The 22,963-nt window shown below is 45.9% G+C and overlaps 1 protein-coding gene and 1 non-coding gene across 2 annotated transcripts in view; both read right to left on the reverse strand.

The window, feature by feature from the left end:
• LOC126215126 (corticotropin-releasing factor-binding protein) overlaps window positions 1-22,963 on the reverse strand; it is a 1,136,034-nt gene that overhangs the window by 257,035 nt on the left and 856,036 nt on the right. The gene's annotated exons all lie outside the window — the stretch shown is intronic.
• Window positions 18,362-18,436, reverse strand: Trnat-ugu (transfer RNA threonine (anticodon UGU)). Its single transcript has one exon. It is a non-coding gene; the product is annotated as a tRNA-Thr (tRNA).

A 22,963-nucleotide genomic window follows, 5' to 3' on the forward strand; every position in this document is an offset into this window, starting at 1 on the left:
GGAACCACACGTTTGTCTGGCCTCTCAACACATACCCCTCCATTGTGGTTGCACGTACGGTACGGCCATCTGTATCGCTGAGGCATGCAAGCCTCCCCACCAACGGCAAGGTCCATGGTTCATGGGGAAGGCCATTAAAATTGCTACACCACGAACGTGACGTGCTACAGACTTGAAATTTAACCTACAGGAAGAAGATGCTGTAATATGCAAATGATTAGCTTTTCAGAGCATTCACAAAAGGTTGGCGCCGGTGGCGACACCTACAACGTGCTGACATGAGGAAAGTTTCCAACCGATTTCTCATACGGCAGTTGACCGGCGTTGCGTGGTGAAACGCTGAAGTGATGCCGCGTGTAAGGAGTAGAAATGCGTACCATCACGTTTCCGACATTGATAGAGGTCGGATTGTTGCCTATCGGGATTGCGGTTTATCGTATCGCGACATTGCTGCTCGCGTTGGTCAAGATCCAATGACTGTTAGCAGAATATGGAATCGGTGGGTTCAGGAGGGTAGTACGGAACGCTGTGCTGGATCCCAACGGCCTCCTATCACTAGCAGTTGAGATGACAGGCATCTTATCAGCATGGCTGTAACGGATCGTGCAGCCACGTCTCGATCCCTGAGTCAACAGATGGGGACGTTTGCAAGACAACAACCATCTGCACGAACAGTTCGACGACGTTTGCAACAGCATGGACTATCAACTCGGAGACCGTGGCTGCAGTTACCCTTGACGCTGCATCACAGACAGGAGCGCCTGCGATGGTGTACTCGACGACGAACCTGTGTGCACTAATGGCAAAACATCATTTTTTCGGATGAATCCAGGTTATGTTTACAGCATCTTGATGGTCGTATTCGTGTTTGGCACATTGGAAGCGTGTATTCGTCATCGCCATACTGTCGTATCACCCAACGTGATGGTATGGGGTGCCATTGGTTACACGTCTCGGTCACCTTTTGTTTGCATTGACGGCTCTTTGAACAGTGGACGTTATATTTCAGATGTGTTACGACCCGTGGCTGTACTCTTCATTCGATCCCTGCGAAACCCTACATTTCAGCAGCATAATGCACGACCGCATGTTGCTGGTCCTGTACGGGCCTTTCTGGATACAGAAAATGTTCGACTGCTGCCCTGGCCAGCACATTCTCCAGATCTCTCACCGATTGAAGACGTCTGGTCAATGGTGGCCAAGCAACTGGCTCGTCACAATACGCCAGTCACTACCCTTGATGAACTGTGGTATCGCGTTGAAGCTGCATGGGCAGCTGTACCTGTACACGTCATCCAAGCTCTGTTTGACTCAATGCCCAGGCGTATCAAGACTTATTACGGCCAGAGGTGGTTGTTCTGGGTACTGATTTCTCAGGATCTATGCACCCAAATTGCTTGAAAATGTAATCACATGTTGGTTCTAGTATAATATATTTGTCAATGAATCCCCGTTTCTCATCTGCATTTCTTCTTGGTGTAACAATTTTAATGGCCAGTAGTGTACTCGGGGATTACTATTATGAACAACTTACAGTGGAACGATCGCTTAGATAATGATGCGGGGAAGGCAAAGCAGAGGCTGCGTTTTATTGGCAGGACTCTTAAAATGTACAGCAGGTCTACGAAGAGACTGCCTACATTACGCTTGTCCTCCCTGTTCTGGAGTATTGCTATGCGATGCGGGGTCCTTACCAAACAGGATTCACGAGGTAATCGAAGGAATTCGAAGAAGGGCAGCTCGTTCAGTATCATCGCGAAATAGGGGACAGACTGCCACGGATATGACACGCGAGTTGGTCTGGCAGTCATTAAAAAAAGGCGTTTTTCGTTGCGGTAGCATCCCACATCAAATTTCAATCACAAACTTTCTCCTCCAATTGCGAAAATATTTTTGGTGTCCACCTACGCAGCCGAAATGATCATCGTAATAACATAACAAAAATAAGAGTTTTAGCGGTAATATTTGAGTGCTTATTTTGCCCGCGCGCTGGTAGAGATTGCAGTGGTAGAGTAGTAAGTAGTTTGAAGGTGGTCCGAAGTACCCTGTCCCATGTACTTAATTCTGAATTCAGCGTAATCATGTAGACGTCAACGCTCGTGTAGATGAACGGCTACAGAAATTCTTCCAGTTTGAGATTTCTACAGAACAAGCAGGCTGTGTGAGGCAATTATGGATTTAAAACTGAAAAATGTCGCGAAATCTTTGTCCCTGCTTTAACTTGTTTCCTAGAGTATATGGTTGTGTCGTGTGTGACAAACTGTGGTACGTGCTTCATGGTTTTGGGGTTCCAAAACATCTAGTATCACTAGCAAAAGGTTTTTGGGAGTCCTACTGGAACCATTAAGGTGTATGGTGAATACTCGGAGTTTTTCAATGTGAGAAGCGGCGTCAGACAGGGCTATGTACTGTCATCTCTCTCTGTAACAACTATACAGAGTACGTCAGCGGGGACCCACTAGATGATTGGGGTGGTGGAATTTCAATGATGATGATAATATCCTCACTGCAGGAAGTGAGGAAGAACTTGGTGATGTGTTTTCCGGGGTGAAGGATATTAGATTAAATTTGGGTGAAGAGGGAAACACGAAAAATATTGAAGTAATCGTTATTAATCAACAAGATTTAGATGACAGCCAACTCTCGAGGTAGTGAAAGGTTGAGTGTATCTAGAATGTCCGGTCAGTGACACAGGAAACTATAAAAAAGAAATAAAACGACGAATCGTCCTTGGCCGAGGCGTAATGGTTAAACTCACTTTGTAAGATCTGGCAGAACCAGTCTATATCTAATACAACGAAGATGCGCTTCGTGGTACCATTGGTGTTCCGTATGTTCTTGTCCAGCTGCAAGGACTGTACTGAGAAAGGTAGTGACGAAAGCCTTCGAGGTGTGGTCCCGACAGATGATGTTACGCATGCCGTGGACAGAAAGAAGGCCCAATAAGTTGGAAATGACCATCTTGCAAGGCAAAGTCTATCGTTCAAATGTCTCTGAGCACTATGGGACTTAACTTCTGAGGTAATCAGTCCCCTAGAACTTAGAACTACTTAAACATAGCTAACCTAAGGTCACCACACACATCCATCTCCGAGGCAGGATTCGAACCTGCGACCGTAGCGGTCGTGCGGTTCCAGACTGTAGCGCTTAGAACCGCTCGGCCACTCTGGCCGGCTCAAAGTCTATGGCAGAAGACCAAGAGGAAGAGTAATAAGTAGATAACTTGATCAAATGATGACGATTACCGGCCTACCTCTTCACATTATACGACGCACCACGAAGGAATTATCCTAATGGGACGGAAATCAGTACATGCGATGTACTCATCGGTCGTCCATCTCTCGGAACGGCGGCCCTGGTCAGGGTGTACGATCGCGGTTCGCGTCAGAGCTCTTCTCTCTGCACTTGAGGTTTTCCCTCTTCCACCTCTTTTCCAGGCCTCTCTGCGTCCACCCCCGTGGTGTGTGCCCCGCCCATGACTTCGGCTAGATTTGGCACAGGGCCCTTCGGCGCCGCTTTCTTTCAATCCTTGACGCGTTTCAAGGCTCTGACGTTGTCTATACTAACGGTTCGATGGTTGCTGGTCGTGTCGGTTATCCTCTCACTCTAGGGGACCATTACAAACAACACTCATTGCCGGCTGGCTGCAGTATTTTCACTGACGAACTGGTAGCCATCTCTCGCGCCCTAGAGCATATCTGCTCCTGCTCTGGCGAGTCCTTTTGTTATCTCTAGTGACTCCCTGAGCGGTTTACGAGCTATCGACCAGAGTTTCCCTCGTTCTCGTCTGGTGATGGCTATCCAGGAGTCCAACCATACTCTTGCCCGTTGCGGCGGCTCTGTGGTCTTTGTGTGGACCCCAGGTCATGTAAGTATCCCGCGAAATGAACGCGTAGACACGCTCTGCGCGGCCGTCTATTCTTCGGCGTCTCGACTCTATCCACCACCGTGGATTACGTTTAGTGTCTGGAGCTTTTTACACCATACCTGTGGAAAGCCTTTATGCTGAGACTGCTGAACCTCCGCTGTCCAAACGGCGAGCTGTCCTTCTGAGTCGTTATTCTAGCCGTGCCTGCAAATCTGGCCCATGACATTTTTTTCGACGCCTCCTTGGATGTAGGGTATGCAGGCCGCCCTTACTCCCTACTACCACCGGGAGTCCGCTTCCATCAACTGCACCATTCCCTTTCCTTCCACTTTCCTACAACTTTCTTGACAACCTGGGGTACAGCACCGCGTTGGCTCCGGCCCCGGAACTGCCTGCTCTGTGACCTTTGTCAGTTTCCCAAGGATGGTACCCCTTCTCTTGTTTATCGTCGGGTATTTTCTGCTCTATGTGCACAAATGAAGGATGCCACATTTATTTACACTGATGGCTCAAAAACATCGTTTGGTGTAGGGATTGCCTATATTGTTGGCGACACCCCAAATCGATTTCGGCTTCCCGACCAGTGTTCGGTTTATACTGCGGAGCTTTACCCTGTTCTCCAGGTTGTCCAATACATCCGTCACCATCAGCGGATACCGTATAGTATCTGCTCAGACTCTCTCAGCTCTCTCCTCAGTCTCCAAGCTCTCTACCCTGTCCACCCTCTGGTCCATCGGATTCAGGACTGCCTCCACTTGCTCCACTTGGGAGGCGTCTCTGTGGCGTTCCTCTGGATCCCAGGACACGTTGGTATCTGTGGAAATGAGGCGGCAGATTTAGCGGCCAAGGCTGCAGTCTCTCTTCTTCGGCCAGCTATTCGCATGATTCCCTTCGCCGATCTACGGAGTGTTTTATGTCGTCGTGTTGCTCTTTTATGGCACGCACATTGGTCGACACTTCCCAATAATAAATTGCGGGACGTGAAAGCTCTTCCCTGTGCTTGGACCTCTTCCTCCCGACCTCGTCGTCGGGAGGAGGTAATTTTAACTAGACTCCGGATAGGGCACTGTCTTTTTAGCCATCGACATCTTTTAAGCGGCGATCCTCCCCCCACTCTGTCCCCACTGCTCTCAACTGTGGACCGTGAGACACCTTTTACTTGAGTGCCCCTATTTTAATCCGTTACGCGCCCGTCTACGGCTGTCGCCTGATATATCTTCCATTTTAGCAGATGATACGCGATCCTTCACCCGACAAACTTTGGGCCATCGAGGAGGCTACTGGTGCGTGGCGCTCCTCCTTGTGGATCTCTCGCAAGGACTCTGTTGTGCTCTGCCGGCTGCGCATTGGACACACCTGGATAACACACAGCTATTTATTGCGCCGCGAGGACCCACCTTTATGTCGCTGCGTGTCAGCTTTGGCGGTGGTCCATATCTTGTTGGACTGCCCGCTTATAACTCCGCTCAAGCAGATGTTTGCGCTGCCTGATACGCTTACTGCACTTTGACGTTGCGATGGCAGATTTAGTTTTGAGTCTTATTCGTGTCGGGGGTTTTCATCGCTCGATCGAAGTGTTCGTCCTTTTTTTGGTGCTGAGTCTGGCCTTTGGGCTACGATTTTAGACTGAGGTTTTTAGTGCGTTTCTTGGAGGTTGGCTTTTCCTTTTTTGTTTCTATGGTTGGCCAACCACTGTCACACTCGGTGTGATTTTAATTCTTTTTTTCTGGTCTCTGTCTGTGTCTTTCTTGTCCTGTGTCGTCTCTTTTCATTTCCATTGTTTTTTTTGTGTGGGTGCTTCAAGTTCGTGGAAAAGGGGACCGATGACCCTAGCAGTCTGGTCCCTTCAGTCCCACAAACAAACCAAGCAACAAATAAATAATTACAGTTTCAGAACAACTGGGTGATTTATTCAAAAGAAAGAGCTTCGTAAATTGGGCAAGTCAGTTACAGGTTGCTCCACCTCTGGGTCTTATACAAGCAGTTAGTCGGCTTGGCAGTAGCGTTCTCGCTTCCCGCGCCCGGGTTCTTGGGTTCGATTCCCGGCGGGGTCAGGGATTTTCTCCCCTCGTGGTGACTGGGTGTGGTGTGACGTCCTTAGGTTAGTTAGGTTCAAGTAGTTCTAAGTTCTAGGGGACTGATGACCATAGATGTTAAGTCCCATAGTGCTCAGAGCCATTTGAACCATTTCGGCTTGGCAGAGATTGAGAGAGTTGTTGGATGTCTTCCTGCGGGACATCATGCCAAATTCTGTACAACTGGCGCGTCTGATCGCCAAATTCAGAGGTGGTTGGTGTGCAGCCCAGATCATGACTTCTGGTTGTCGGGCCGTAAGCTGGGCGACAGTCAGGTTGATATCTCACCACCATCTGGGCCGCATTCAGATACGTCTTCAGCCCAATCACATTGAGTGAGTAGAACTATCTACAGCGATGAGTCCCACTTCAACTGAGTCCCGATGACCGGCGAACACGTTTCTGGAGACACGCCAGACAGCAGTAGAATACCATCTTGACTTTCGCCCACAATTTGGCTCAACCAGGAGTGATGGTCTCGGCTGCCATTTCTTTCCATAATGCGACCTCTTTGGTTGTCATCCGCACCATCCTTACAGCAGAGCAGTACATCGATTACATTCTTTGTCCTGTTTTGTTGCGCTTCAGGGCAAGCCATCACTGGGCTTACATTTCAACAAGATAATGCCCGTATGTGGCGAGAGTTTCTACTGCTTGTCTTTGTGCTTGCCACACCATACCTTGGGAAGCAGCAATGCCGGATCTGTTCACAGTTGAGAAGGTTTGAAGCATTATGGGTACAACCCTCCAACCATCTTGCCATCTAGAGATTCTGACGCTGTAACGCGCCAGTAAGACAGAATCTGGCACGATGTCCCTTGGGAGGACACCCACTTCTATCAATCGATGCCAATCTGAATAACTGCCTGGATAAGGGCCAGAAATGGACTGACACGTTATTGACTTGCTCAATTGGTCTTTCTCTTGAATGAACAGTCAACCTCTTCTCAAATTATAGTAATTTGTTTGTTTGTACGAGTAGATCACATATATCGATTTCAGTCCATTCAGATAATTCCTTTTGGGTCCGTCTTTTCTTTTTACGAAAGCTGAAGGTCGCTGTGGATGGAGACGTCTTGTCAAAGATTCAGTTACTTAAGAAATGAATGGAGAAACGAGGTGACAAAATTCAGCAATGATTTGTTGTTGTGGTCTTCAGTCCTGAGACTGGTTTAATGCAGCTCTCCATGCTACTCTATCCTGTGCAAGCTGCTTCATCTCCCAGTACGCACTGCAGCCTACATCCTTCTGAATCTGTTTAGTGTATTCATCTCTTGGTCTCCCTCTACGATTTTTACCCTCCATGCTGCCCTCCAATGCTAAATTTGTGATCCCTTGATGCCTCAGAAAATGTCCTACCAACCAGTCCCTTCTTCTAGTCAAGTTGTCCCACAAACTCCTCTTCTCCCCAAGTCTATTCAATATCTCCTCATTAGTTATGTGATCTACCCATCTACTCTTCAGCATTCTTCTGTAGCACGACATTTCGAAAGCTTCTATTCTTTTCTTGTCCAAACTATTTACCGTCCATGTTTCACTTCCATACATGGCTACACTCCATACAAATACTTTCAGAAACGACTTCCTGACATTTAAATCTATACTCGATGTTAACAAATTTTTCTTCTTCAGAAACGCTTTACTTGCCATTGCCAGTCTACATTTTGTATCTTCTCTACTTCGACCATCATCAGTTATTTTGCTCCTCAAATAGCAAAACTTCTTTACTACTTTAAGGGTCTCATTCCCCAATCTAATTCCCTCAGCATCACACGACTTAATTCGACTACATTCCATTATCCTCGTTTTGCTTTTGTTGATGTTCATCTTATATCCTCCTTTCAAGACACTGTCCATTCCGTTCAACTGCTCTTCCAAGTTCTTTCCTGTCTCTGACAGAATTACATCATCGGACCAGGTTTGTGATTGGATTCAGGATTTCCTAGAAGAAAGAACACAACATGTCATTCTTAACGGTTCAAAATCTGCAGATGTAGAGGTAATTTCGGGAGTACCGCAAGGAAGCGTGATAGGACCTTTATTGTTTACAATATACATAAATGACTTAGTTGACAACATCGGTAGCTCCGTGAGGCTATTTGCAGATGACACGGTTGTCTACAAGAAAGTAGCAACATCAGAAGACTCGTACGTACTCCAGGAAGACCTGCAGAGGATTAATGAATGGTGCGACAGCTGGCAGCTTTCCCTAAACGTAGATAAATGTAATATAATGCGCATACATAGGGGCAGAAATCCATTCCAGTACGATTATGCCATAGGTGGTAAATCATTGGAAGCGGTAACGACCGTAAAATACTTAGGAGTTACTATCCGGAGCGATCTGAAGTGGAATGATCACATAAAACAAATAGTGGGAAAAGCAGGCGCCAGGTTGAGATTCATAGGAAGAATTCTAAGAAAATGTGACTCATCGACGAAAGAAGTAGCTTACAAAACGCTTGTTCGTCCGATTCTTGAGTATTGCTCATCAGTATGGGACCCTTACCAGGTTGGATTAATAGAAGAGATAGACATGATCCAGCGAAAAGCAGCGCGATTCGTCATGGGGACATTTAGTCAGCGCGAGAGCGTTACGGAGATGCTGAACAAGCTCCAGTGGCGGACACTTCAAGAAAGGCGTTACGCAATACGGAGAGGTTTATTATCGAAATTACGAGAGAGCACATTCCGGGAAGAGATGGGCAACATATTACTACCGCCCACATATATCTCGCGTAATGATCACAACGAAAAGATCCGAGAAATTAGAGCAAATACGGAGACTTACAAGCAGTCGTTCTTCCCACGCACAATTCGTGAATGGAACAGGGAAGGGGGGATCAGATAGTGGTACAATAAGTACCCTCCGCCACACACCGTAAGGTGGCTCGCGGAGTATAGATGTAGATGTAGATGTAGAACCTCAAAGTTTTTATTTCTTCTCCATGGATTTTAATACCTACTCCGAACTTTTCTTTTGTTTCCTTTACTGCTTGCTCAATATACAGATTGAATAACATTGGGGAGAGGCTACAACCCTCTCTCACTCCCTTCCCAACCGCTTCTTTCATGCCCCTCTACTCTTATAACTGCAATCTGGTTTCTATACAAATTGTAAATAGCCTTTCGCTCCCTGTATTTTACCCCTGCCACCTTGAGAATTTGAAAGAGAGTATTCCAGTCAACATTGTCATAAGCTTTCTCTAAGTCTACAAATGCTAGAAATGTAGGTTTGCCTTTCCTTAATCTAGCTTCTAAGATAAGTCGTAGGGTCAGTATTGCCTCAATTGTTCCAACATTTCTACGGAATCCAAACTGATCTTCCCTGAGGTCGGCTTCTAATAATGATGGTGGTGATACGTGATCCATGGAACAATGTTCAATCAGTCACACATAATAGTTCTCAGGGCTGAGATATTTATCGACGTTAGTTGTGTGCTTTTCATGTGTCACATCCTCCAGTATAGACCAGCACAGCACTCGTGATCTCGCGTGATGTATCACTGTGTTGAATTTATCAATCACAGAGGAGGGCAGGGGTTGTGTGGAAGCTGCTTCTCGATTCAAACAGCTGCGCCTCTCGCGTGCAGGACAGATGACTACGATTTCAACCGTGGCTCTACCTGTGCAGAGTCTGATTCCAGACGTAAGAGATTAGAGGCGAGCGCAGTGGTCGGACACAGAAAGGCGGCAACCAATTCACTACAGCGCCACGGCGGTGAGCGCGGTGCTGTGGCTACACAGTGGAGGGGCGGACACGTGACCGACTGTGCGTCGCCGGCCATTGATCGGGGATTGGCGGGAAGTGCCCGCTGACAAATGAGGGGGCCGCTCCGCATTGACAAGTGGGGCTCGGGTGGTGCGTCGGCCGGCGCTCTGCGTGCAGACTCACCTGACGATGGAGACACGCGGAGTGTTCGAAACGTCACCCATTGCAAACGATCGTCATAACGGAGGGTGCACCAGGAACAACACGTTTATTACTCCCTCGTGACACGTTTATCTACAACTATATGAACAGCGCCTTACAGCGAATAGCAGAGGATCTTTTTTTGTATGTCTGGCGAACATACCTGATATACACTCCTGGCCATTAAAATTGCTACACCAAGAAGAAGTGCATATGATAAACGGGTTTCATTGGAGAAATATATTATACTAGAACTGACATGTGATTATATTTTGACGCAATTTGGGTGCATAGATCCTGAGAAATCGGTACCCAGAACAACCACCTCTGGCCATAATAATGGCCTTGATACGCCTGGGCATTGAGTCAAACAGAGCTTGGATGCCGTGTACAGGTACAGCTGCCCATGCAGATTCAACACGATACCACAGTTCATCAAGAGTAGTGACTGGCGTATTGTAATGAGCCAGTTGCTCGGCCACCATTGACCAGACGTTTTCAGTTGGTGAGAAATCAGGAGAATGTGCTCGCCAGGGCAGCAGTCGAACATTTTCTGTATCCAGAAAGGCCCGTACAGGACCTGCAACATGCGGTCGTGCATTATCCTGCTGAAATGTAGGGTTTCGCAGGGATCGAATGAAGGGTAGAGCCACGGGTCGTAACACATCTGAAATGTAGCGTCCACTGTTCAAAGTGCCGTCAGTGCGAACAAGAGGTGACCGAGGCGTGTAACCAATGGCACCCCATACCATCACGCTGGGTGATACGCCAGTATGGCGATGACGAATACACGCTTCCAATGTGCGTTCACTGCGATGTCGCTAAACGCGAATGCGACCATCATGATGCTGTAAACAGAACCTTCATTCATCCGAAAAAATGACGTTTGCCATTAGTGCACCCAGGTTCGCCGTTGAGTACACCATCGCAGGCGCTCCTGTCTGTGATGCAGCGTCAAGGGTAACCGCAGCCATGGTCTCCGAGCTGATAGTCCATGCTGCTGCAAACGTAGTCGAACTGTTCGTGCAGGTCGTTGTTGTCTTGCAAACGTCCCCATCTGTTGACTCAGGGATCGAGACGTAGCTGCACGATCCTCTACAGCCGTGCGGATAAGATGCCTGTCATCTCGACTGCTAGTGATACAAGGCCGTTGGGATCCAGCACGGCGATCCGTGTTACCCTCCTGAACCCACCGATTCCGTATTCTGCTAACAGTCATTGGATCTTGACCACCGCGAGCAGCAATGTCGCGATACGATAAACCGCAATCGCGATGGGCTACAATCCGTCCTTTATCGAAGTCGGAAACGTGATGGTTCGCATCTCTGCTTCTTACACGAGGCATCACAACAACGTTTCACCAGGCAACGCCGGTCAACTGCTGTTTGTGTGTGAGAAATCGGTTGGAAACTTTCATGTCAGCACGTTGTAGGTGTCGCCACCGTCGCCAGCCTTGTGTGAATGCTCCGAAAAGCTAATCATTTGTATATCAAAGCATCTTCTTCCTGTCGGTTAAATTTCGCGTCTGTACCACGTCATCTTTGTGGTGTAGCAATTTTAATGTCCACTAGTGTAGTTTGATCATAAATAAAGATTTATCATACAGCCGCAGCACTCTTTTTCATCAGGGTACAATTCTGCAGCTGTGGATACCCACAATACAAAATTTGCTCTCATCTCGTACAAATACTACTCGGCTGCCTGTTTAACATACGGCAGAATGTGCGCCGAACTGTCTCCGGCTTTTTTACAGACGAGGTTGTGTGTGAACCGGTTCGCCCGGCGACACGGAATGTTCGCTCGAAGAACCCTCCGCCCGTCGTCGCTGCGCAACTTGTGCCCAAACTTGAAATTAGCAGCTCACTAGAGAGCTGGTGAATATTTCATAGCGCCAGGCTGCAGAGGGGAAAAAGGATAAAGAAAAAGAACACCCAGCGGTGGCTACTGGCTGGCCCCGCCGCAAGAGTTTGGCCACACCTGATTACTCCACCTGCTGTAGTTAACGAACTTGCCGCAGACCGGCTGCCGTCGTTAAGTCGCGTCGTTAAACCGTCTACACAGCTGGCGACTGCTCAGGAACAATATGGGCTTATCACCGTATTACACTCAAATACAGAGATAATGTATAAACCCTAGGACGCCCAAGCCTTTTCTTCTAACTTGGATGCCTAAGGGGGGGGGGGGGTTCGGCGAGCCCACAGGTATTTAATAAGTTTACTGACGAAAAATTACAACTTTCAAAATGGTTTATGTATTTCAACTAAGGCATCGGTTTATAAATGCTGTTAATTGTTATAAATATTGGATTGAGTGAATAAAAAATTGACATATTGCAATACAAAATACAGATGTGTTCATATACAATAGACTACTCTGACTCCTGAACTTCAAGGCAAGAGACACACTTCGCAATTTTTTTCTGAATGTGTGTACACACATGTTTGTGACACTGTCCACAATACTGTTTTGGTTTACTTAGATTGTTGTACTTCTGCTTCTTTGTTTTAGCTTTTCTTACACAAATATGGCACCGATCTTTCCCTGCAGGAGGCTGACGTACTTCTCTCGTCACTTCTTTGATTTTCTTTTGTAGAATAGTCTCCATTGATTGAACAATTTGGTTAGATAACCCCTTTGCATTGGCACTTCTTTCTTCTACCTGCAATTTCACTAGTTCCATCCCAGCTTGCAGAAGATAAAGTTTCCGTTTGTTGTGTTTCTTTTCATTCCATCTTGGATGTTGCTGGATGTATATGGTGGTTCCATTGATAGCACAAATGTCGGTGAGAGAGTAAAATACAGATAAAGGCCGTCTCTTTGTTCCCCCCTTGCAGGTGTACATACGTGCCATTTGATCAATGGTATCAATTCCACCTTTAGTGGAATTTTAATATGCATTTATCTCGGTTTTATTCTTCTCTCCTCCAACAGTGCCTTTATCTTGGTGCACTGTTGCCAAACATCAGTAAGTTTTTACTTTGTTTCGTTTTTGCTGTGTAGTACACCAAAGTTACTGAAGGCCTACGTGTTGGGAACTGCACTAACTCACTGCAAGTTTACAAGATAAATAACAGCTGACTGACATCAACAATCACTTCCTCTGAAAGTAAAGCGATTGTTGTGAATATCAAGAATACCAACCAACAAGAAACTAACTTGCATTGTTGTACAGATGAGAAATACGAAATCCTACTAAGGGAAATTTTCTATAGCATGGAAGCCTAAGGGAGAGGGGGGGGGGTTTGTTGGACCCATAATAGGTTTATTTATTTTTTCTTTCAAAGCAGAAATTTTCTATAAAATATATTGACACTAACGTTTCATAAAATAGCCAACAAACAATAACTCAAAGGGAATATGTAGTATGAAAGTTACTTGGGCAAAAGCAGGGGACATAAAAAAATTATGGGTTCAACGAACCCCCCCCCCCCCCCCTTAGGCTTCCTAGGGTAAAGACATAATACGCAGCTGGTCGTTTCTTCCATTTGATCTCCCTTGCACAGCTCGCTGTATCACTCCCCCGTGTTCCAAATTACTTCCTGTGGTGGCTGTCCTGAGAGTCTGCAAAACACTTACATTTCGCAACTTTGGCTGTAGTTCTGGATTTCTTCGCCTCTGTTTCGGTTACCGTTTTCCTCGCACAAGTTACTCACCAGTTCACAGGCTCCTTGACTGGACTTCCAAGTTTTCCTGTGACCTTTCTTCATTCGCCTCGGGTTCAGCTGTATTTTGTGGCTGAATGCCATCAGCAGATTATTTGCCTGCTGTGGCTTCTGCATTGAAGTTATGGGTTAATCCGTTCTCTTTTTCTACACCTACGAGTATGTTTTAAATGTCTTACGTCCGACATACTTAAACCACATGTCATCTTTTCAAGTGTAATGCTAACTCTTATCAACTGAATCTGTTATTTCTAAAAGAGAACGACTCACTAATCATAAATTATTCAGGAAGAAGAAGAAGAAGAAATAATCCTCAGCCTTGTTTAAAAATCTATTTGTGAATTTCTTTCTGCTGCGTGAAACAATTTATTTTCTGGAATGTGTAAGGTTAATGTTAAAATAGTTCGAAAAAAAATTTGTAGCTATCATGGTGATATTGATCACATGGAGTTGTTCCACTACAGCTATAAAAGAGAAAGCAAATGTATTTTAAGGTACTTACTAAAATTACATCCAAGTGAAATCTTCTACTTAATGAATGAAAGTATTTGCAGTGCAATAAATGTAATGCAGTATACACTGAAGCGCCAAACAAACTGGTATAGGCATGTCTGTTCAAATACAGAGATATGTAAACAGGCAGAATACGGCGCTGCGGTCGGCAACGCCTGTATAAGCCAACACGTGTCTGGCGCAGTAGTTAGATCGGTTACTGCTGCTACAATGGCAGGTTATCAAGATTTAAGTGAGTTTGAAAGCGCTGTTATAGTCGGCGCACGAGCGATGGGACACAGCATATCCGAGGTAGCGATGAATTGGGGATTTTCCCATACGACGATTTCACGAGTGTACCGTGAATATCAGGAATACGGTAAAACGTGAAATCTCCGACGTAGCTGCGGCCGGAAAAACATCCTGGAAGAAAGGGACGAACGATGGCTGCAGAGAATCGTTCAACGAGACAGAAGTGCAGCCCTTCCGCAAACTGCTGCAGATTTCAATGCTGGGCCATCAACAAATGTCACGTGCGAACCGTTCAATGGAACGTCATCGACATGAGCTTGAGGAGTTGAAGGCCCACTCGTGTACCCTAGATGACAGAGACACAAAGCTTTATACCTCGCCTGGGCCTGTCAGCACCGACATTGGACTGTTGATGCCTGGAACCATGTTGCCTGGTGAGACGAGTCTCGTTTCAAATTGTATTGACCGGATGGACGGGTACGGGTTGTAACACCTCGGTTCAGTTTACAATGATAAAAGCTATGGAAAGAATAATTTAAAATTAAGAATAGAATTTTGAGAGAGAAAAATAGTGTAGAATCAGAGTTCGGTAATTGCAGATCAAAATTATAGTATATCAGCAAGCAGTTTAACGCCTAAGTACAGCAAAGCCACGGAAGCTCCGTCATGGAGAAGGCAGTGACGTTAAACTCTTGTGATGAAAAACCTATAAAAAGTCCTGATCGTCATTATTGCCGCCTTTTTTCCTTGATTGTTTCGTTAAAGGGCGGGGAACCCCTGCCAGTCAGCGAGACAATAATTAGATTGGACTTTATCGTGTTAAGATTCACGATAAACTGTTAGAATATTACGCAGATTAAAAGTGATGTAGTGTACGATCTCTGACTGTTGGTAGCAACGGAGTATTAAGGGGATTTTAGGACTTTAGTGCTAGATTGGAACTTTACGGACATATAGATGACAGAAACTCAAATTATCTGCTGATACGAGTGAATTCAGAGGTACCGCTATTCAGATATTAACGTGTGGACTTTTGAAAGTGTCGTGTGCCGTTAGTTGCGAATCTGGACGTAGAGCGCGTGCATATCGGCATTTGCGGACTATTTAGATTCCTCCAGGCTAGAAAGCTTTTAAATAGACAATCATCCATCACCATCTTAATCCTTGAATATGGAGTGAAAGTGAGATTAAAGAGTGTTGTACTTATTTCATTTACCTAGTACTAATCAGTGAAGGTTTTACGGAACCAAAGCTATTCAGCAGTAAGTCAGCACCATCTAGCGGAAAGCGTAGGCATTAACTAACACGCTAACTGAAGTGAACGTTTACTGTTTTACGGACTGCTTAATATGAACTTTTGTGACTCTCTGACGTCCCCACTCCCTCCGAAAGGTGGCGCAGGCTGTCTTAATCATAAAAGGGGAGAGTTTTAGCAGGGCAAATTACTAAATAAAAGCGATAATTACAAGACTCGCCTCAATAGCAAAACACAAGGCCCGCACCTCATCAGAGAGTCGTCGCTGTCACGTCGGGAAGTAAAGCCGGAAAACCTACCGACGATACGTATCTACGAGCAGACGTCGATATGGAGTACCTAAAAAGGGAACCACAAGACAGTTGGGGATGCTTCAGGGTATGGAGACATCCTCATGAATCCATGAACCCTGCATGTCAGCAGGGGACTGTCCAAGCTGGTGGAGGCTCTGTAATGGTGTGGAGCGTGTGCAGTTGGTGTCATATGGGACCCCTGAACAGTCTAGATACGACTCTGACAGGTGACACGTACGTAAGCATCCTGTCTGATCACCTGCATCCATTCATGCCCATTGTGCATTCTGACGGACTTGGGCAATTCCAGCAGGACAATACGAAACCTCACACGTCCAGAATTGCTACCGAGTGGTTCCACGAACACTCTTCTGATTTTAAACATTTCCATTGGCCACCAAACTCCCCAGACATGAACATTGCTGATCATATGTGGGATGCCTTGCAACGTGCTTTTCAGAAGAGACCTCCAGCCCTTCGCACTCTTACGCATTTGTGGACAGGCCTGCATGGTTCATGGTGTCAGTTCCCTCCAGCACTACTTCAGACATTAGTAAAGTCCATGCCTCGTCGTGTTGCAGCACTTCTCCGCGCTGACGGGGTCCTACACGATATTAGGCAGGTGTACCAGTTTCTTTGGTTCTTCAGTGTATAACTTGCTTGTTATTACAGTATGCCTTTTGAAGGCGAAACCACATTAATGATTTATCGCAAAAAATCACTTTCGATACGATTTGTTATGATTAAATGCTTTAAAAGCATTTGGAAAATCCTGCGATAAATGACAACGTCCTCACAGGATACACTGCACGATGCAGTATAACCAATTTTTGTCCAAAGCCCTGGGTGGGTTCCTTCGTTTGTTCGGAAGGGGAGGTCGACACGTCTGCCATCTTTCGGCCGGTCGGCGATGATAGTATCGAGGCGCACGCTCTGCAGTATTTCTCAAGAGATTTTATGGAAACTATTCGGTAAAAAATATCTTTTTTGCTTTATTTGTGGCTTTATATGCCAGGTTCATGATGATGCGTCCATCATTTTAATGGTCATAGTTACACTGGAAGCAATGAGAAACAGGGGTCGCTATGATTTTGCGTTTGGTGCATATTAAATTATATGTTACTGCATCTGAAATGTAGCTAACATATTGAATTTTTCTTTAAACTCGGGTGGAGCTCTGTCACCAGTTTCGAGAAAATCGATCTGAGGTAATGTACTCATTTGCGAAGGCGCCGCACCAGCGATAAAGCCAGAGTGAAATATGCAGAACATTCCTCATATTTCATAAACCACTTGAGATACTGAAATGAAATTTTGGCAGTGATAGCATACAAAGAGAAGAGTATTTTGGCGTATAGCTATTATGCAAAACTTCGTTTTCTACTGTGTTGTTCCACTACCTGCAGACCTTTTTGGTGAAAGAATGTAATTTTTAAGGGCGATCGACAGCTGGTGAAATGAGAAATGCTAGAGGTTTTTTTTCATAGGCTGCTTTTCCTCAGTTCCTCACTTAGTAAACTTAAAAAAGCTCTGTTTCGGAATTCTGTCGCCGCTGCTTCTGCACAACATGTTAGTGAGCTGAGTTTTGGATAAAAAAGCAAATTTTAACATGGAAACAAGAGAAATGTGTAAGTTTTACTCAAAATTCGGCACTCGTGGCACTTCTCTGAAATTCTGAAATGGTTAACAAGCCAGGCGAAAATTAGTCACTGCGCTTTCACTAGAATTCGGTTTGGATACTAATGAAAGCAGAGGTGACAGATCATTTTGAATGGTAGGCACACAAGTGCGGGCGTGGAGGGGCCCCGCTTAAGATTTACAAAACATGCGAGCGTAGGCTCCAGTTTAGAACAGCACTTTCCCTCCAGAACTCGGCATTTCCCCTACAGCGCCTGCCCGTAACCCCCACCACTACTGTCTCCCGACGTGTGCCCAGCCATGTGCGCATCTGCCAGCCATGGTATTCCGTGCAGACTGTACCAATGCAGAGAGCTGTTACTCAAGAGTTTACAGGCATGTGGTTACAGTGTTGGAAAAAAAAAAAAGTAGATTCGCATCCAGCTACCAAGTAATCCATTTCAGCGTTTGTAACTATTTCTGGTTCTTCCTTATTCATATACTAGAACTATGTTCTGCAATATTCGATGTTATTTACATATACGAGCCTGCACTGTCAGTACCCAATTTATTTGTTAAAAAACGAAAGCTGGAAGCCCTGCAAGTGAAATGGTGAACAATGATATTTGTATTCTGGCTTCTTAGAAATAATTTGCTCTTTATTCGGAATATGTTGAGATTTACGAGAGTGCAAATAGGCAGAATCTAAGAGTACAGCTTAAACTGCTGCGAGTGAAACAAGAAGCACTTGTATTCCTAGTCTTACTTGTCAGAAATACTTTGCAGTTGGTTCCGAATATTTCGCGATTTCCGAGGGTCTGGTTAGGCAGGAACCTAAGCAAACATCAGCAATGATATTTATATTACAATGAAATGAGTACCCCTAGCTGCATACAGGCGTTGATGTAAGTCAATGGGGACAGTTGAAAATGTGTGCCCTGACCGGGACTCGAACCCGGGATCTCCTGCTTACATGGCAGACGCTCTATCCATCTGAGCCACCGAGGGCACAGAGGATAGTGCGACTGCAGGGACTTATCTCTGGCACGCCTCCCGTGCGACGCACATTCCCAACTTTTTGACCTGCATTATATTCATAGTGCCCCTACCCATTATACTCATTACTCGCAGCTTTTTGCTGATTCCCATAAGAGTTCGGGCACTGTTTGTGCATCTGCACGGAAGAAGATGGTCAAACAGCTGGTGACCCTTAACTCTATATACATACACTCCTGGAAATTGAAATAAGAACACCGTGAATTCATTGTCCCAGGAAGGGGAAACTTTATTGACACATTCCTGGGGTCAGATACATCACATGATCACACTGACAGAACCACAGGCACATAGACACAGGCAACAGACCATGCACAATGTCGGCACTAGTACAGTGTATATCCACCTTTCGCAGCAATGCAGGCTGCTATTCTCCCATGGAGACGATCGTAGAGATGCTGGATGTAGTCCTGTGGAACGGCTTGCCATGCCATTTCCACCTGGCGCCTCAGTTGGACCAGCGTTCGTGCCGGACCTGCAGACCGCGTGAGACGACGCTTCATCCAGTCCCAAACATGCTCAATGGGGGACAGATCCGGAGATCTTGCTGGCCAGGGTAGTTGACTTACACCTTCTAGAGCACGTTGGGTGGCACGGGATACATGCGGACGTGCATTGTCCTGCTGGAACAGCAAGTTCCCTTGCCGGTCTAGGAATGGTAGAACGATGGGTTCGATGACGGTTTGGATGTACCGTGCACTATTCAGTGTCCCCTCGACGATCACCAGTGGTGTACGGCCAGTGTAAGAGATCGCTCCCCACACCATGATGCCGGGTGTTGGCCCTGTGTGCCTCGGTCGTATGCAGTCCTGATTGTGGCGCTCACCTGCACGGCGCCAAACACGCATACGACCATCATTGGCACCAAGGCAGAAGCGACTCTCATCGCTGAATACGACATGTCTCCATTCGTCCCTCCATTCACGCCTGTCGCGACACCACTGGAGGCGGGCTGCACGATGTTGGTGCGTGAGCGGAAGACGGCCTAACGGTGTGCGGGACCGTAGCCCAGCTTCATGGAGACGGTTGCGAATGGTCCTCGCCGATACCCCAGGAGCAACAGTGTCCCTAATTTGCTGGGAAGTGGCGGTGCGGTCCCCTACGGCACTGCGTAGGATCCTACGGTCTTGGCGTGCATCCGTGCGTCGCTGCGGTCCGGTCCCAGGTCGACGGGCACGTGCACCTTCCGCCGACCACTGGCGACAACATCGATGTACTGTGGAGACCTCACGCCCCACGTGTTGAGCAATTCGGCGGTACGTCCACCCGGCCTCCCGCATGCCCACTATACGCCCTCGCTCAAAGTCCGTCAACTGCACATACGGTTCACGTCCACGCTGTCGCGGCATGCTACCAGTGTTAAAGACTGCGATGGAGCTCCGTATGCCACGGCAAACTGGCTGACACTGACGACGGCGGTGCACAAATGCTGCGCAGCTAGCGCCATTCGACGGCCAACACCGCGGTTCCTGGTGTGTCCGCTGTACCGTGCGTGTGATCATTGCTTGTACAGCCCTCTCGCAGTGTCCGGAGCAAGTATGGTGGGTCTGACACACCGGTGTCAATGTGTTCTTTTTTCCATTTCCAGGAGTGTATATATTACTGGGTGATCAAAAAGTCGAAAACTGTAGAAATCACGGAATAATGTAGATAGAGAGGTACAAATTGACCCACATGCTTGGAATGACATGGGGTTGACTGCCGCAAGTATTTACCCACGATTGAATCATTAATGATTCACGGGTCAAGACTAGCATCGCCTCATGCTTCGAGTAAAAATGAACCTTGTGCTAAACAGGGAATGGACATTGAGGTTATGGTACTCTCTGTGACTTGTAGCGTAACTTTAATACTCCTCGATTTACGTTACGCTAAATGATCATTTAAGGACAAAATATGCACTGTAGCAAGTAACACTAATCGCCCAGACATCTACTCAATACACTGACCACTATAAATTACAAAAAAAAGTTTTCGGTCATACGTTAATGTTCCAGAAGCAGAAGCCAGCGAAACAATCACTCACATATCGAAAATATGGACCAAGTTTTATTTCCCTCCCGTTCCTCCCAAAAATAGCTGCAGTGACAAAATACACTATTCTTTGGAGCGTTGGCTGACAGATTGTTCCGTCAATCTGTCACGTGTAAACATTTTGCTTTCGTAATGTCTGCGACAGCGCCCGAAGGACACGACCGCATACAGCTGCTCCGAAACAAAGCTCTCCAATTGCCTCTCGCTACCCTGAAACGGTATTTTTTGTTCTTGTTTTGGGCCAAGCTGTCCCTAAAGGGGCCCCACACACGAGCGACACATCGCAGCGATTCGTCGCATGCGATGTCACCTGCAGTCGATCGCTTACTTCCACACCCCACACACGAGCGGATTCCCAAGCAATTTCAATCAACGTAATGAACGCCACTGTGTCGAGAAGTTCTGCAATATAAAATGAATTATGTCTAGCACCAGTTGCAGTTGATTTCCGGATCCCCACGAATACTTGCAATACATAAATTTACAGTAAACCGCAATTACAATTTACAGGCTTATTCCTCGTCGATTCGCTAACGTATACTGTATGGCTGGCAGAATTATTTTTAATTTTAATAACCAACAGCTTCAGTTACCTATAATTTACCTAGGTCTCAGTCGGAATAACCCAACCTCCTTCAGAATAAAAGTAACTGCCGTTTGTTAATAGTTCCAGTACAGCACTCGTGGCTGTCGCATCGCGGTCCTGAAGTGGGGCTGAGGCAGTTTCAGATAAGTTTTTTCAGTCTGACGATAGTTTATGGATTTGTAGTTTTAGCTTGATGATGTCCACTACGGACAAACGGCAGTTACTGTTATTCTGAATAAGGTTGGGTTATCCCGATTGAAACCTAGGTAAATTCTAGGTAAACAGTGCAACTGAGGCTGTTGGTTATTAAAATTAAAATTAATGTTTATACAGTTGCTGACAGGGCCGCGAAATGTTGAAGATATTTAAGAATGATTTTGATTTAATCGAATTTTTATGTTGTTCACAAACTGCAATACCTTCTAAGCTTCTCACGCTAATTAGGGCTATATATGCAAGGCCTCTTCTGAATATACTTCTGACCCAGAAGTGATTCTGGTAACTGGAATCCTGAGTTATTGTTAATCATGCCTTTTACGTTCTCGTGGAGATATTTGCATAGTAACTTTCATCCCATAATAAATATTTCTTTACATCTAACCGAGAAGTGAAACACCAATTTTCATGAATTTAGCTTTAAAATTTTTTTTAATGTAACGAAATATTTTCTTAAAAATTTTCGTCCACTACTGCACTCCGTTAGAGGCTGCATTTCCAGAAACAATGAAACACCTATTTTTTTATTTATAACCAAGAAGTCAAATATCAATTGTCATAAATATACCATCATAAATCCTTTAGTAGTTCTTTAGTGACTATTTATTTTCAAAAGAAGTTTCACCCACTATTTTACCCCCTTACTGGTTGAATTTCCAAAAACAGTGACAAACGTGTGTTTTATTTCTAACAGAGAAGTCAAATACCAGTTTTCCTAGTTCTAGCTTCAAAATTCCCTTAATAGTGACATACGAGGGCAGTTCAATAAGTAATGCAACACTTTTTTTTTCTGAAACAGGGGTTGTTTCATTCAGCATTGAAATACACCAGGTTATTCCCCAATCTTTTAGCTACACAACACTATTTTTCAACGTAATCTCCATTCAATGCTACGGCCTTACGCCACCCTGAAATGAGGGCCTGTATGCCTGCGTGGTAGCATTCCACTGGTCGATGTCGGAGCCAACGTCGTACTGCATCAATAACTTCTTCATCATCCGCGTAGTGCCTCCCACGGATTGGGTCCTTCATTGGGCCAAACATATGGAAATCCGACGGTGCGAGATCGGGGCTGTAGGCTGCATGAGGAAGAACAGTCCACTGAAGTTTTGTGAGCTCCTCTCGGGTGCGAAGACTTGTGTGAGGGCTTGCGTTGTCATGAAGAAGGAGAAGTTCGTTCAGATTTTTATGCCTACGAACACGCTGAAGTCGTTTCTTCAATTTCTGAAGAGTAGCACAATACACTTCAGAGTTGATCGTTTGACCATGAGGAAGGACATCGAACAGAATAACCCCTTCAGCGTCCCAGAAGACTGTAACCATGACTTTACCGGCTGAGGGTATGGCTTTAAACTTTTTCTTGGTAGGGGAGTGGGTGTGGCGCCACTCCATTGATTGCCGTTTTGTTTCAGGTTCGAAGTGATGAACCCATGTTTCATCGCCTGTAACAATCTTTGACAAGAAATTGTCACCCTCAGCCACATGACGAGCAAGCAATTCCGCACAGATGGTTCTCCTTTGCTCTTTATGGTGTTCGGTTAGACAGCGAGGGACCCAGCGGGAACAAACCTTTGAATATCCCAACTGGTGAACAACTGTGACAGCTCTACCAACAGAGATGTCAAATTGAGCACTGAGTTGTTT

This window comes from Schistocerca nitens, chromosome 12, assembly GCF_023898315.1.
Source record: "Schistocerca nitens isolate TAMUIC-IGC-003100 chromosome 12, iqSchNite1.1, whole genome shotgun sequence".
Taxonomy (NCBI): Eukaryota; Metazoa; Arthropoda; class Insecta; order Orthoptera; family Acrididae; genus Schistocerca; species Schistocerca nitens.